Source organism: Oncorhynchus mykiss, chromosome 23 (assembly GCF_057628025.1).
Source record: "Oncorhynchus mykiss isolate SJ-2025 chromosome 23, ASM5762802v1, whole genome shotgun sequence".
NCBI classification, from domain to species: Eukaryota; Metazoa; Chordata; class Actinopteri; order Salmoniformes; family Salmonidae; genus Oncorhynchus; species Oncorhynchus mykiss.
The window spans coordinates 30,861,937-30,877,094 of NC_143044.1; the positions used below are offsets into that span (position 1 = coordinate 30,861,937).

At 40.0% G+C, this 15,158-nt stretch overlaps 1 protein-coding gene across 2 annotated transcripts in view; it reads left to right on the forward strand.

The window, feature by feature from the left end:
• LOC110502758 (ras-related protein Rab-37) overlaps positions 1-15,158 on the forward strand; it is a 51,940-nt gene that overhangs the window by 1,235 nt on the left and 35,547 nt on the right. The window lies entirely within an intron of this gene.

The following is a 15,158-nucleotide window of genomic DNA, read 5'->3' on the forward strand; positions in this document are numbered from 1 at the left end:
CTGTGTCTCATCCTGACAAGTTCATTACTATGTCACAGCAGGAGATCGAATTTGAATATTGAAACAATGTTGCAAATGTCGGAGATGGACAGTGAGGTTTATTCAAATCTCCCTGTTGAAAACAAAATGTTAGTCTAAAATATATGTGAGATAATGTCTAGATACTTTTTATAGTGGAGATCATGTTTATAAAATGCCTGGCTGGGCTGATGAGACAGTGGATTGCGCAGTCAAATGGAACAGAGTAAATGGGCCTTTTAACATAATAGATTTAGCGGTGGCAACTTGTGGAATTGACACCGTCTGGAATGCAGTTTTAACCAATCAGCATTCAGGATTAGACCCACCCGTTGCATAAAACTAAGACCACAGCCTGTCGCTTCCAATGGGAACAAATGAGTCATAGTAGGCAGAACAAGCAAAGAGGTGGGCAGAGCTAAGCACAAGCTAGCGAGAGCCTATTGGCGTGTTATACATTTGTATATTTCCGTTAGGGAACACCTACCCTGTGAAGTGCGCAATAACTCAATTTGCATTTGCACTCCTAAACAATGCATTTTTTTTTTTAAATTAACAAAGGGTAAAGTCAACAACTTTGTCCACTCTGTTCAAAAAAATAATATAGTTTTCGGAACAGAACAGTATTGAGATCAAATGTATCATGATTGAGAATGTGCAGAATGTTGGACAAAATCCATTTTGCCTTAAAATGATGATGATCCAGGAGTACGAGATATAAAGATTATAAATGATTCACACAATTGTGGTAATGTGCCCCAAAAGCTGTCTGAATTGCTGATTTCTGAAGATGTCATTATCAATAATTTAAATATTTAATCTTCAAATGTCTAAAATGCATACGTAAAAGTGAATAGTCATGGATGTGAGCTGATTTAAAATATGCAATATTGTCCAATGAACCGTTTTCATAAAACAGAGGACCAGGAACTTGTAAAATTCCATAAGAATGCCAATACGTTTTAACCAAATATCTTGATGTTGAGAGCAGCAAACCATTACACAAAGTTAGTTTTAATTCAGATGTATTTTTATTATGGGGGTATAGCAGATTGGTCTGTTACTAGAGTACTAAAATGTATATAATTGTCCACAACAGGCCCAACATTGGATTTTACTACAATGGAATGGAATGTACAGGAAAGGTTTAAAGTCCTCATAATGAAAACAGTTAAAGGATAACATTGTTTATAATTTGAATCAGCCCACATGACTATTTACATGTATAAATCTATTTTACATGTTTGAAGATGTTGAAGGAATTCTAAATTCCTCTGTATTATTTCCCAATCAGAATTTAATACTCTGTCAATGCATTCGAAGGGTTTGTAAGACCCTTAATTTATAAGAATGGACAGAGCCCCGGTCTTAAAAGTCAGGTAACAGCGTTTAATTCAAGAGAGTACTGGGTACATACACATTTTTCCACAGGTTATAAACTGAAAATGACGTCAGCGTTTTCTAAATGTTCTATCTCTTCATGACACTAGTAGAGAGGCCCTATAGTTCTCGAGCCTTCCCTCCTCGCCTGAAGCCAAGGTCCGTCAGAGTAGATAGCATTCTAGACAGTCTGGAGATAATCCGTCCCTGCCATCTGGAGATAGTTAATTCATTTGTACCAAGGCACTGTTCTAAACTCCTGACTATATTATATACAATTGGGAATGGGAGCAAGAGAGAAAATTCATATATGTACAGTACATAATAGCATTTGGACTAGTCAGTCCTGATTGAAATGTATACATAATTAGTCATCATTGATAAAAATTCCCTTAACATATCCACCCTTTGATTAAATATTATACATTCAAACACACATTGTAGTTATATTGTAATATTGAAAAGCCCATTTCTATTTTTATTAGAGATATTTCTTGTCATCAAAACATCACCTAAACATAACCCAACACTTGTATTCGCCATAACTGTTTCTCAGGCCTACATCAGAATCATAACTCTTCTTATCAGGATTTTCGTTACAATCTTCATTAAAAAACAGTCTAATATTGAGATGGGATACAACCTAGCCTCCCTAAACATCAAAAATGGTCTCATCAAATATAAATTCCCCACAAATAAAAGATCCAGATTCGTCCACTTGTTCTGTAGACATGCATTCAGTCCTCCACGAGTCAGAACCTGGAATCGGCCCATACTGCACCATCTATTGTCATAGATTTCTCCAGAGTCCTGGAAATAAGGCCTCATACACAGGGAATTAGACAACAGCCCCCTAAAACTAAAACAGTCACACAGGTGAATGTATCCCATAACACAGTGATCATAACATTTTTCCAAACATACTATCAAACCAATTATTCAGAGAAGTATCCACCCCAGAGTTTTCTGCCAACTCGTGAGCCAGGGTGGTCAAACCAGCTAAGGCTTTGGTCACTGATCCGTCCGGAGCTGTGTTATTTGGGATGTAAGCACAAACATGGTCCTGATAATCACGCATACTTCTCCCTTTTCAGCCATTAACATATCTAATGCAATTCTTTTCTGCCAAGCCATCCAGCTGGTTGCTTCAGTCTGTTCTGCAAAACCTTTAATAGCATCTCTGGTATACTTGTTAAAGCGCTGTTGATTATCATAAATATAATTAATCCAGTCCACGTTCTTATTGAGAGTAGACCCCCCGGAAATGCTTAACTCTAATCCTGCTAGGATCTGATTTCTTGCTTTGACTCATCTGGCACCCCCCCTGGAACCCCAATGTTATCAATGTATATATACTTAGCCAATAGAGATCCGGATGGAATAGCTCTTTTCTCCCATTTGGCTATACTTCATGTCTTGGTGTTGAATGAGTGTGAAAGGCATTACAATGGAGCATAATCCTGTCCAATCTGTCGGTAAAACCTCGCCCTGACATCATTTCCCAAGAGTACTGTACCGGGCCAAACGGTAATAATCTCCTCCGGTCACTGTAAAGGGAGGAACCTGGGGATTTAAATAGTGCAAATCAATACACCTGTCATTATCTGGCATTCCTGCTTTCGTGAACAGCTTTACCATACCGGCCTAAACTCCTCTACCCAGAACCGTACTAGGGTGTCGACCAAGACCTGGTCATATCCATACTGCAACCCTAGATCCTCCTTCATTTTCAATTTAAAGGGTTAGGCGTATCTTTATGCAATACATCCCTCTCTCCTGATTACAATCAAAAACTCTCACCTTCACTATACTCTACCTTCTTCCATACTGGGTGATTGGATTCATATAGCCCTCTCTCTCCAAATGAGCTATGACCTGTGTCCACGATCAATATGGGAACCTGCACCGATATATGCCATAATGGCTCAGAGTCCTAGACTGCCATGTAGTTAGAGACTCCATTTTGATCTACATAAAACTCCATTGAGAGATCCTTTCCAACCTCTACTCTAACTTCCTGTCTACCCAGATCTAGGGATCTCTTATGCTTATTTTGGAACAAAATCCTCATCGTCTAAACCATGGGTCAAATTACCACTCTCCGCATACTTAAGTAGGACGTGCTGTATCAGGAATATGTCACCCACGATAAAACAGCTCAGACGAACAGCTTCCATGTGAAGCCTCACCCTCTCCCCGAGAACACATCACTTAGCAAGAGCCAGACACATCTTCACTTCTATGAACAACAACAGGGATGAAAAGATAGGGAGGGTTTTTTCATTCGAGAGATGGCCACCGGAATTCTGTTAATTCCAGTTCTCCTCTCGAACACTGTTTATTGTTCGACAGTGTTAATGTGTCTTACCCTCCCGCCGTGCGATATGAATCCGGGTAGCTCTTTCAGCTAGCTGTCACCAGGAGTTCTTGGTATGGTCCCCCCAACAAGCCTCTGGGACTGGATTGAGTGACTTCACCTGTAGTTCATCTGTTCATGGCTTGGTTAACAAAAAGTTTCTCATATGCTTTATCTGATAGCTAAACATTTTTTTTATTTATTTTTTATTATAAGTTTCTTATCCAATAGGCCACTAACTTACCCACCCCCCTTTTGATACCTGGCTCTGCCCAGGTATCAACCTTATATACCCTAAATAATGACTTAGGGCATCCATCCCAATAATGACTCTTGGGCATCCATTCATCCCAATCATGTATCAATTCTCTGTCCAGTGGCTTATCTAGTTTAAGAAGTATCTGTGCTATTTATATATGTTCCTAAATATATATATTTACCGATTTCAACAGTAATTCCTTTCTCTGCTATTTCTCAAAATGCCACTAAGCGTCTCACTGTTTGACTATCTAAAATCATTGATTTTAGAAAAAACATGTCTATAAGTGGCCATCTCTAAAGTCCTTACATTTCCTTAATCAATCTATCTTAATCCTTACAATAATCCTAAATCACCACAGATGTCCTATATTCCTGTCAAATTTAATAATATTTAAAAGGCCTAATGGTTAACCAGAGCCTGAACAAATGCTAACCATATCGAAATCCTTCCGACACTTTACAAGCTCTTTACTTCAGGAATCCTCAGTATTCTATCTGACAATAACATGGAATACCTTATCTACAGTAATTTATCACCCCTATTTATTCTCAATGATAAATATAACTATTTTCTGTTGTAATATCAAATCCATAATAGCCAATTCAAAAACTTCCCAGCTAATATTGTAAATCAGCTTCAGTGATTCAAACAACAATTCTAAACCCCAAACTAACACTCCATTATAACTAATTTACCTTAAAATTAGTAACCCAACTGACCACAATTCATTATACAAATGGCTCTCCCCCGGGGCTGATCAGACCCCAAAAGATAGCCACGATAAGGTCAAAAGGTCATACCACCCCCCTTCTTTTTTTTAGTCATGTTTCCATACCATTTTAGACATATTAAAGAACCCTTTATCCTTAAAATAAAAATAATCACCTGTGTAATTAAAACCCATAAAATTAAAACTCCTAAATAATCCATATATGAGTGTACCCCTTTAAGATATCTTGTCTCTGGGAACATGGAAATCCCCTTAACCCAAACGTTTACTACAAAAACAAAACCTGATAATTATGATAATCCCCTCAAACTCAAATAATTTGTCTCGATGTTTCATGTTTTATTCATGTTCCTCCAAATTGTCTCCCCAAAATACTTCTTAAATACCCAGCCATTAGACCCACACACAACTGTGATAAACGTATACTGTCTCTGCGGGCCTTTCATTGTTCCCCATAATGAAAACAGATTCTAATGTTAGTATACCTTAACCTCCTGTTTAATTTCAATGGTGTTATCTGAACAATCAAACCAAAATCAATAACCGGGAAGTACTTGTGTAAATTAATTAAAATAAATCTGCCTTATTTCTCAGCACTTGGTTAGAACACCACTCCCGTCTTACATCGACCACACCCGTCGCCCCGTACCTAGTGTATATCTTATCTATCTCTGTGGCTCAATTAATGTTTAACGTAAGTATGTTCAGATGTTGATTATGTAATTCTACCATATTAGTATAGTTCAAACCTCATAATATAAATCTACACACAGAATTTCCCCTCTAAATGCCACAACCCCTTTTCTCTGTTTAAATTTGAGGAACGATGTTGTTCAATGTGAAACGACACCACAAATCTGCCTGCCTCTGTAAAATATATATTCCCTATTCAGATTGCGTTCAGTTTTAAATGATAATCATCAAAGTAAAACCAACCCAACTTCTCAACTTACCTAACATCTGAACGTACCATGTTTTGTGCTAAATGTATCTATCATATGTCAGTCGATTCATAAATAGCTATAACGTCCGGATAGCACGAAATTGTATCGTATCTCTCCGTTATTCCCTACATTTAACTTTAGGTGCCTTTCTCTTCTATGATACATTTATTTAAATACGACTCCCCTCTTAATACATTATTCAACCAGATCATTTTGGGCAAAATAGCGTATTACCTCAATTGTCTCGACATTATTTTTAATGGCTTTTTTTTCTTTTTTTATTCAATCTAAAACACATAATAAACGTTCAGTTATATTTAGACAAACACTGGCGACCGTATTTTTCCGGCAAAACATGCAAATAGGTGAATTACACTCTAATATCAGTTTTAGTTAACCGCCTCGGCTGGGAACCGAACTGTGGGTTGCCGTTGGTAAGACTGAAATGACTGAAATTCTCCGCAAATAGACCCATTTTACAGTTATCTGTATTTGTTACTCCGGCAGATAGCCCCAATTTAAACGCCCAAAGTTTTCCCTCAGTTAGGATTCTCATTAATCTCGCTCCCTTTATATCTGACTCTTCCTTTTTTTTTTACCCGATTTTCGCCTCTGACTTTTCCCACAGTTAAATTACAACCTTGTTGACGACGTTTGCAGGGAGTGTTACACTCCCGGGCGAAATGTACAATTTTGTTACAATTAAAACATCTTCTATTTTTCTTTTGACTCACATTATCCACTTTTCTCGACTTTATTCCCTCCTAACTCCATTATACCTCCCTCGGCTTCAGCGGGATCCACATACATGGGTGGTAATTTCACAGGTAGCTCCTGCAGCCGTATTCTTATAACCACTATTTCGTCGACTGGATTATCTCTGTATTGTTGGTATAATCGAGGAAGATATAGTTTCTTACCCTCACCTCCACCTAATTGGTTAACTTTTTCATCTGCGGGAGCGGAGGGCAGCGCCTCTCGAGTCTTGTCAGATTTAACCATTTTTCCTGCGCGTCCAATTCTCTTTTTTGCTTCCGAAAGCCAAACTCCGGCTGTGTATAACCCCTGTATATTCGGATTTTTCACATTATTTCCACATTCCTTATGTATCTGTTTTATGAGGGATTCCAGCTTTTCTACATTTAGGCGGCCATCAAAATCGTATTTCTTTCTCCATCTTAGACCGAAATCAATGTTTCTCTTGTCCCTCTGTTCCATATAACGCTCGTCTCCCGTTAGTTCCGGGGCTTCTTTTGAGGCATTTCCACTCATCCTTAATCCTTACTGTTTCTAGTAGCTATGGTATTTAATCACTATGCCTTACTATATTTAAATTTTAAATTCTATGTGCGTGTCTTTCGAAGAATTAACAATTTACCGTTACTTAATTACTTTTAGTGCTTTTCTGTCTGACTATGTGTGTGTCTCTTTAAAAATAATCAGTATGTATTTTCCTTCCTGTGAACCGCGTCCATAGAAGACTTTTGATCGGACATCACATTTCACCCATAGGATATTCTTTTTGGGACTTTCAACGTTAATGTCTCATATCTCACTACTCTAGACTAAGTTAACATCTCCTTTTTTGGATATTAATTTTTTTCAGCATCGTACAGGTTCAATTATTCTGTTCGCCTAGAATTACCCTGCCTTCTCACCACGCCTAATTTATCCTCACCTGTTATATATATATATTATCTGCTACTTCTTGATAGTCAGAATACCTCCCATATACAGATAGACTACTCAGGTTCAAACTTTATTTAGGTATGTCTTTTGAATTAATGGTTATCCTATTTGTACGGAACAAGCGTCCTAATTCTCCAATGCGTACTATATCCCTTCCTTAATAACCTTCTGGCTTGCAAAACCAGGATTTATTAAGCTCTAGTTTATTTATGGTAGTGCACCTTACCACAGGTCAATTTCAGACCTGTTTCCTTCCTATCGATTTTGGTTAAAACCCAAGGTAGAAACCCATTTTATTTGTTCAGAATATTCAAGCACCTATTATTGATTAAATCCAACTCCTTTATAACATTTTGATCAATAAATATCCTAAATAATCCCTCCCAAATTCGAGAATAAAGGCTACTGACCTGCTGCCGACTGGGTCATCATTGATAAAAATTCCCTTAACAGAAGATGAAGTATTGCAATTAAGGATTTAAACATTCTAAAATGAGTGATTCGGACAGCTTTTTGGGAACATTCTTTCCACAATTCTGTGAATAATTTACCATCTTTACAATATGGCACACCTGGCTCATTTGGTTGTGTATTCTACATCACTATGAAAATTGTAAGATATTATTGGGCATGCTACAATTATATTTCATACAGGTATGGTCATGCGCAATTGATCCAATAACAGTTGTTTGGCGGCCATATTGGGGAAAGGTTTCTATGGGGTTGATACGTGAATCCTGTGATGGCCCTGTATCTACAAATATTTTTTAAACCCTGTTCTAGCTGTGTGTCTGTGAAATGCGGCGCCTCTATCACCAAAGTTACAATCCAAAAACATAGCTACCCCACTACATGGAATTCTATGGCAAAGCTTCAAACATTCTAATGTCAATGGCAGAATATGGGTTATTTTTTAAATAATAGTTGTATCTGGTGCTTTCAGATTTGGTTATATTATATATCATTTGAAAGGTCATTTTAATGACCTTTCAGAAGAACTTGTCAAACAAAGATAAAAGTGTATCAGGGTTTACATTGTTAAAGCAATTTATACAGGTACATTTAGTAAATTTTCAATCATGGGTGGTTTCATTTGCAGTCTGGGCAAGTAACTTATAGCCAACCATGCAATCTGATATTTAAATCGATTGTTTGGAAAACTAAAATAACACCATCCCCCCCCCTCAATGATGACTCTTTGATGAAAAGCAATATATTTAGGGCCTGCACAAAGCCAAATATACACTGGAGTTTCTTACCAAGATGACGTTAAACATTCCTGAGTGGCCTAGTTACAGTCTAATATTACATTTAAATATGTATTCAGACCCTTTACTCAGTACATTGTTGAAACACCTTTGGCAGCGATTACAGCCTTGCGTCTTCATAGGTATGACGCTTCAAGCATGGCACACCTGTATTTGGGGAGTTTCTTTCATTCATCTCTGCTGATCCTCTCAAGTTCGGTCAGGTTGGATGGGTAGCGTTGCTGCACAGCTATTTTCAGGTCTCTCCAGAAATGTTCGATCGAGTTCAAGTCCTGGCTCTGGCTGGGTCACTCAAGGACATTCAGAGCCACTCCTGTGTTGTCTTGGCTGTGTGCTTAGGGTCGTTGTCCTGTTGGAAGGGGAACCTTTGCCCCAGTCTGAGGTCCTGAGCGCTCTGAATCAGGTTTTCATCAAGGATCTCTCTGTACTTTGCTCCATTCATCTGTCCCTTGATCCTGACTAATCTCCCAGTCCCTGCTGCTGAAAAACATCCCCACAACAAGATGCTGCCACCACCATGCTTCACCGTAGGGATGGTGCCAGGTTTCCTCCAGATGTGATGTTTGGCATTAAGGCCAAGGAGTTCAATCTTGGTTTCATCAGACCAGATTATCTTTTTTCTCATGGTCTGAGAGGCCTTTTGGTGCCTTTTGGCAAACTCGAAGTGGGCTGTCATGTGCCTTTTAATGAGGAGTGGCTTCCGTCTGGTCACTCTACCATAAAGGCCTGAATGGTGGAGTGCTGCAGAGATGGTTGTCCTTCTGGAAGGTTTTCCCATCTGCATAGAGGAACTCTGGAGCTCTTTCAGTGACCATTAGGTTATCGTCACCTCCCTGACCAAGGCCCTTCTCCCCCGATTGCTCAGTTTGGCCAGGTGGCCAGCATTTGGTGGATCCAAACTTCCATTTAAGAATGATGGAGGCCACTGTGTTCTTCGGGACCTTCAATGCTGCAGAAATATTTTGGTACCTTTCCCCAGATCTGTGCCTATCAATCCTGTCTACGGAATTCTAAGAACAATTCCTTCGACCTCATGGCTTGGTTTTTGCTCTGAAATGCACTGTCAACAGTGGGACCTTAATGTATATAGACAGATGTGTGCCTTTCCAAATCATGTCCAATCAATTTACTATACCACAGGTGGACTCCAATCAAGTTGTAGAAACATCTCAAGGATGATCAATGGAAACAGGATCCACCTGAGCTCAATTTTGAGTCTCATAGCAAAGGTTCTGAATACTTATGTAAATAAGATATTTCTGTTTTTTATCTTTAATGCATTTGCAAAAAAATCTACAAAACTGTTTTTGCTTTGTTATTATGGGGTCTTGTGTGTAGATTGAGGATCATTTAAAATAAAAAATAAAAAACATTTTAGAATAACACTAACGTTACAATGTGGAAAAAGTCAAGGGGTCTGAAACCAAATCAATAAAATTTGTTTTGAATACTTTCCAAATGCGTTGTATGTATTGACTCGGGTGTGAATATTTATGTAAATTAGATTTCTGTATTTCATTTTCAGTAAGTGTGCAAACATTTCTAAAAGCATGTTGTCACTTTGTCATTATGAGTTATTGTGGGTAGATGGGTAAGAAAAATAATCTATTTAACCTCTCTAGGCTTGATGGGACGCTACCGTCCCACCTGACCAACATCCAGTGAAAGTGCAGGGCGCCAAATTCAAACTACAGAATTGTAAATATTTAACATTCTTGAAAATACACATGCAATATGTCAAACTAAAGCTTAACTTCTTGTTAATCCAGCCACGGTGTCAGATTTCAAAAAGGCTTTACGGCGAAAGTAAACCATGCGATTCTCTGAGGACAGCAGCCCATAAAACAAACACAGACGATCATATTTCATCCTGCAAGGCGCGACACAAAACCCAGAAATAACGATATAATTAATGCCTTACCTTTGAAGAGCTTCTTCTGTTGGCACTCCAATATGTCCCATAAACATCACAAATGGTCCTTTTGTTCGATTGTTCGTTATATCTCCAAAATGTCTATTTATTTGGCACGTTTGATCCAGAAAAAAAACGGTTCCAACTCGCGCAACATGACTACAAAATGTCTAATAAGTTACCTGTAATCTTTGTCCAAACATTTCAAACTTTCCTAATAAAACTTTGGGTATTTTTTAACGTAAATAATCAATCAAATTTAAGACGGGATAAACTGCGTTCAATAGAGGATACAAACAAAGTGGAGCGAGCTTTAAGGTCGCGCGCCCCAACCACAACAGTACACTAGACTTGACCCTCGTTCTGAACAGCCCTACTTCTTCATTACACAAAGGAAAAACATCAACCAATTTCTAGACTGTTGACATCCAGTGAAAGCGATAGGAACTGGAAGCAAGTGCTTTAGAAATCTAGATCCACATTGAAAACACTGTCACCTCAAAAAACAAAAAAATCCTGGATGGTTTGTCCTCGGGGTTTCGCCTGCCAAATAAGTTCTGTTATACTTAGACATAATTCAAAGTTTTAGAAACTTCCGAGTTTTTTTATCCAAATCTACTAATAATATGCATATCCTAGCTTCTGGGCCTGAGTAGCAGGCAGTTTACTTTGGGCACGCTTTTCATCCGGACGTGAAAATACCGCCCCTTAGCCTAGAGAGGTTAATCCATTTTGAATTCCGGCTGTAACACAAAATGTGGAAAGTCAAGGGGTATGAATACTTTCTATGCCCAGATGCTCCAGTGCTGCCCAAATGCTCTGTCCAAATGCAAATATACGCTTGTGTTATGATTTTGAAACTTTCATATAAGTGAGAGAATTTTACAAAATCAAAAGATACTTACTGCAGTTTAGCAAAGCTCCACCCGGCTGTGTTTATAAGAACACCTGCTTCCAGCTGAAAATGTGGAATGAAATGGCCCAATGGAAATGCGAGCCCAATCACAGCCGGTTGTGATACAGCCTGGAATCGAACCAGGGTCTGTCGTGGCTTCTCTATTGCTGAGATGCAGTGCCTTAGACTGCTGCACCACCCGTGAGCCCTATACACATCAATTACACTTCAAATCTAAACTCACCTAAAAAAGAAACGTCCTCACTGACAACTGCGTTTATTTGTGTAAATATTTGTGTGAACATAAGATTCAACAACTGAGACATAAACTGAACAAGTTCCACATACATGTGACTAACAGACATGAAATAATGTGTCCCTGTGGTCAAAATCTAAATTAACAGTCAATAAGTATCTGGTGTGGCCACCAGCTGCATTAAGTACTGCAGTGCATCTCCTTCTCATGTACTGCACCAGATTTGCCAATTGTTGCTGTGAGATGTTACGCCACTATTCCACCAAGGCACCTGCAAGTTCCTGGACATTTCTGGGGGGAATGGTCCTAGCCTTCACCCTCCGATCCAACAGGTCCCAGACGTGCTCAATGGGATTGAGATCTGGGCTCTTCGCTGGCCATGGCAGAACACTGACATTCCTGTCTTGCAGGGAATAACGCACAGAACGAGCAGAATAGCTGGTGGCATTGTCAGGATGAGCCTGCAGGAAGGGTACCACATGAGGGAGGAGGATGTCTTCCCTGTAACACACAGCATTGAGATTGCCTGCAATGACAACAAGCTCAGCCCGATGATTATGTGACACACCGCCCCAGACTTTGACGGACCCTCCACCTCCAAATCGATCCCGCTCCAGAGTACAGGCCTCGGTGTAACGCTCATTCCTTTGACGATAAACTTGAATCCGACCATCACCCTGTGGTGAGACAAAACCACTACTCATCAGTGGAAAGCACTTTTTGCCAGTCCTGTCTGGTCCAGCAACAGTGGGTTTGTGCCCGTAGGCAACGTTGTTGCTGGTGATGTCTGGTGAGGACCTGCCTTACAACAGCCTACAAGCCCTCAGTCCAGCCTCGGACAGTTATTGTTGCCATCCTGTACTTGTCCCGTAGGTGTGATGTTCTGATGTACCGATCCTGTGCAGGTGTTGTTACACGTGGTCTGCCACTGCGAGGATGATCAGCTGTCCGTCCTGTCTCCCTGTAGCGCTGTCTTAGGCGTCTCACAGTACTGACATTGCAATTTATTGCCCTGGCCACATCTGCAGTCCTCATGCCTCCTTGCAGCATGCCTCCTTGCAGCATGCCTAAGGCTTGTTCACGCAGATGAGCAGGGACCCTGGGTATTTATTTTTGTGTTTTTCAGAGTCAGTAGAAAGGCCTCTTTAGTGTCCTAAGTTTTCATAACTGTGACCTTAATTGCCTACTGTCTGTAAGCTGTTAGTGTCTTAACGACCGTTCCACAGGTGCATGTTCATTAATTGCTTATGGTTCATTGAACAAGCATGGGAAACAGTGTTTAAACCCTTTACAAAGAAGATCTGTGAAGTTATTTGGATTTTTACGAATTATCTCTGAAAGACAGGGTCCTGAAAATGGGACGTTTTTTGTTTGTTGCTGAGTTTATATACACATCAATTACACAAAACATATCTATAAACACCAATTACACTATACACATCTATATACACTTAAATTCACCAACAATCCTGAAATTTCCTTCCCCAACTACAACATTTTCTGACAATATAAAACTGCGTAACGGGGCGGAGTTAGCCTGCAGAGTTCCGTCATACTATCCAGGTCTGTGCCCAAACAATTCAAGCTTCTACTTTTAAAAATCCACCTTTCCAGAAACAAGTCTTTCACCGTTGCCACTTGTTATAGATCCCCCTCAGCTCCCAGCAGTGCCCTGGACACCATATGTGAATTGATTGCCCCCCATCTATCTTCAGCGTTCGTTCTGTTAGATGACATAAACTGGGATATGCTTAACACCCCGGCCATCCTACAATCTAAACTAGATGCCCTCAATCTTACACAAATTATCAAGGAACCTACCAGGTACAACCCTAAAACCGTAGCCATGGGCACTCTCTTAGATATCATCCTGACCAACTTGGCTTCTAAATACAACTGTGCTGTCTTCAACCAGGATCTCCGCGATCACTGCCTCATTGCCTGCATCCGTAATGGGTCCGCGGTCAAAAGACCACCCCCCATCACTGTCAAACGCTCCCTAAAACACTTCAGCGTGCAGGCCTTTCTAATCGACCTGGCCCGGGTATCCTGAAAGGATATTGACCTCATCCTGTCAGTAGAGGATGCCTGGTTGCTTTATAAAAGTGCTTTCCTCACCATCTTAAATAAACATGCCCCATTCAAAAAAATGTAGAACTAAGAACAGATATAGCCCTTCGTTCACCCCAGACTTGACTACCCTTGACCAGCACAAAAACATCCTGTGGCGTACTGCACTAGCATAGAATAGCCCCCGCGATAGGCAACCTTTCAGGGTAGTCAGGGACCAATATACACAGTCAGTTAGGAAAGCTAAGGCTACCTTTTTCAAATTTGCATCCTGTAGCAGTTTTGGGACACTAAAGTCCATGGAGAATAAGAGCACCTCCTCCCAGCTGCCCACTGCACTGAGGCTAGGAAACACTGTCACCACCGATAAATCTACGATAATCGATAATTTCAATAAGCATATTTCCTCCTGCAGCAACTTGCTCCCCTGTTCTCATTTACAACTGCAACCTGGCCAAGATGAAGCAAAGCAGTGCGACACAAACAACAACACTGAGTTACACATGGAATAACAAACACGCAGTCAATAATACAGTAGAAAAACTCTATATATAGTATGTGCAAACGAGGTAGGATAAGGGAGGTAAGGCAATGAATAGGCCATAGTGGCTAAATAATTACAATATAGCAATTAAACACTGGAGGGATAAATGTGCAGAAGATGAGTGTGCAAGTAGAGATACTTGGGTGCAAAGGAGCAAAATAAATGAAACAAATAACAGTATGGGGATGAGGTTGTTTGATGGGCAATTTACAGATGGGCTATGTACAGGTTCAGTGATCTGTGAGCTGCTCTGACAGCTGATGCTTAAAGTTAGTGAGGGAGATATAAGTCTCCAGCTTCAGTGATTTTTTGCAGTTCGTTCCAGTAATTGGCAGCAGAGAACTGGAAGGAAAGGCGGCCAAAGAAGAAATTGGCTTTGGGGGTGACCAGTGAAATATACCTGCTGAAGCGTGTGCTATGGATGGGTGCTGCTATGGTGACCAGTGAGCTGAGATAAGACGGGGCTTTACTTAGCAAAGACTTATAGATGACCTGGAGCCAGTGGGTTTGGCGACAAATATGAAGCGAGGGCCAGCCAACGAGAGCATACAGGTGGCAGTGGTGGGTAGTATATGGGGCTTTGGTGACAAAATGGATGGCACTGTGATAGACTGCATCCAATTTGCCCAGGCTATTTTGTAAGTGACATCGCCAAAGTCAAGGATTGGTAGGATAGTCAGTTTTACGAGGGTATATTTGGCAGCATGAGTGAAGGATGCTTTGTTGCGAAATAGGAAGCTGATTCTAGATGTTTTTTGGATTTGAGATGCTTAATGTGAGTCTGGAAGGAGAGTTTACAGTCTAACCAGACACCTAGGTATTTGTAGTTGTCCA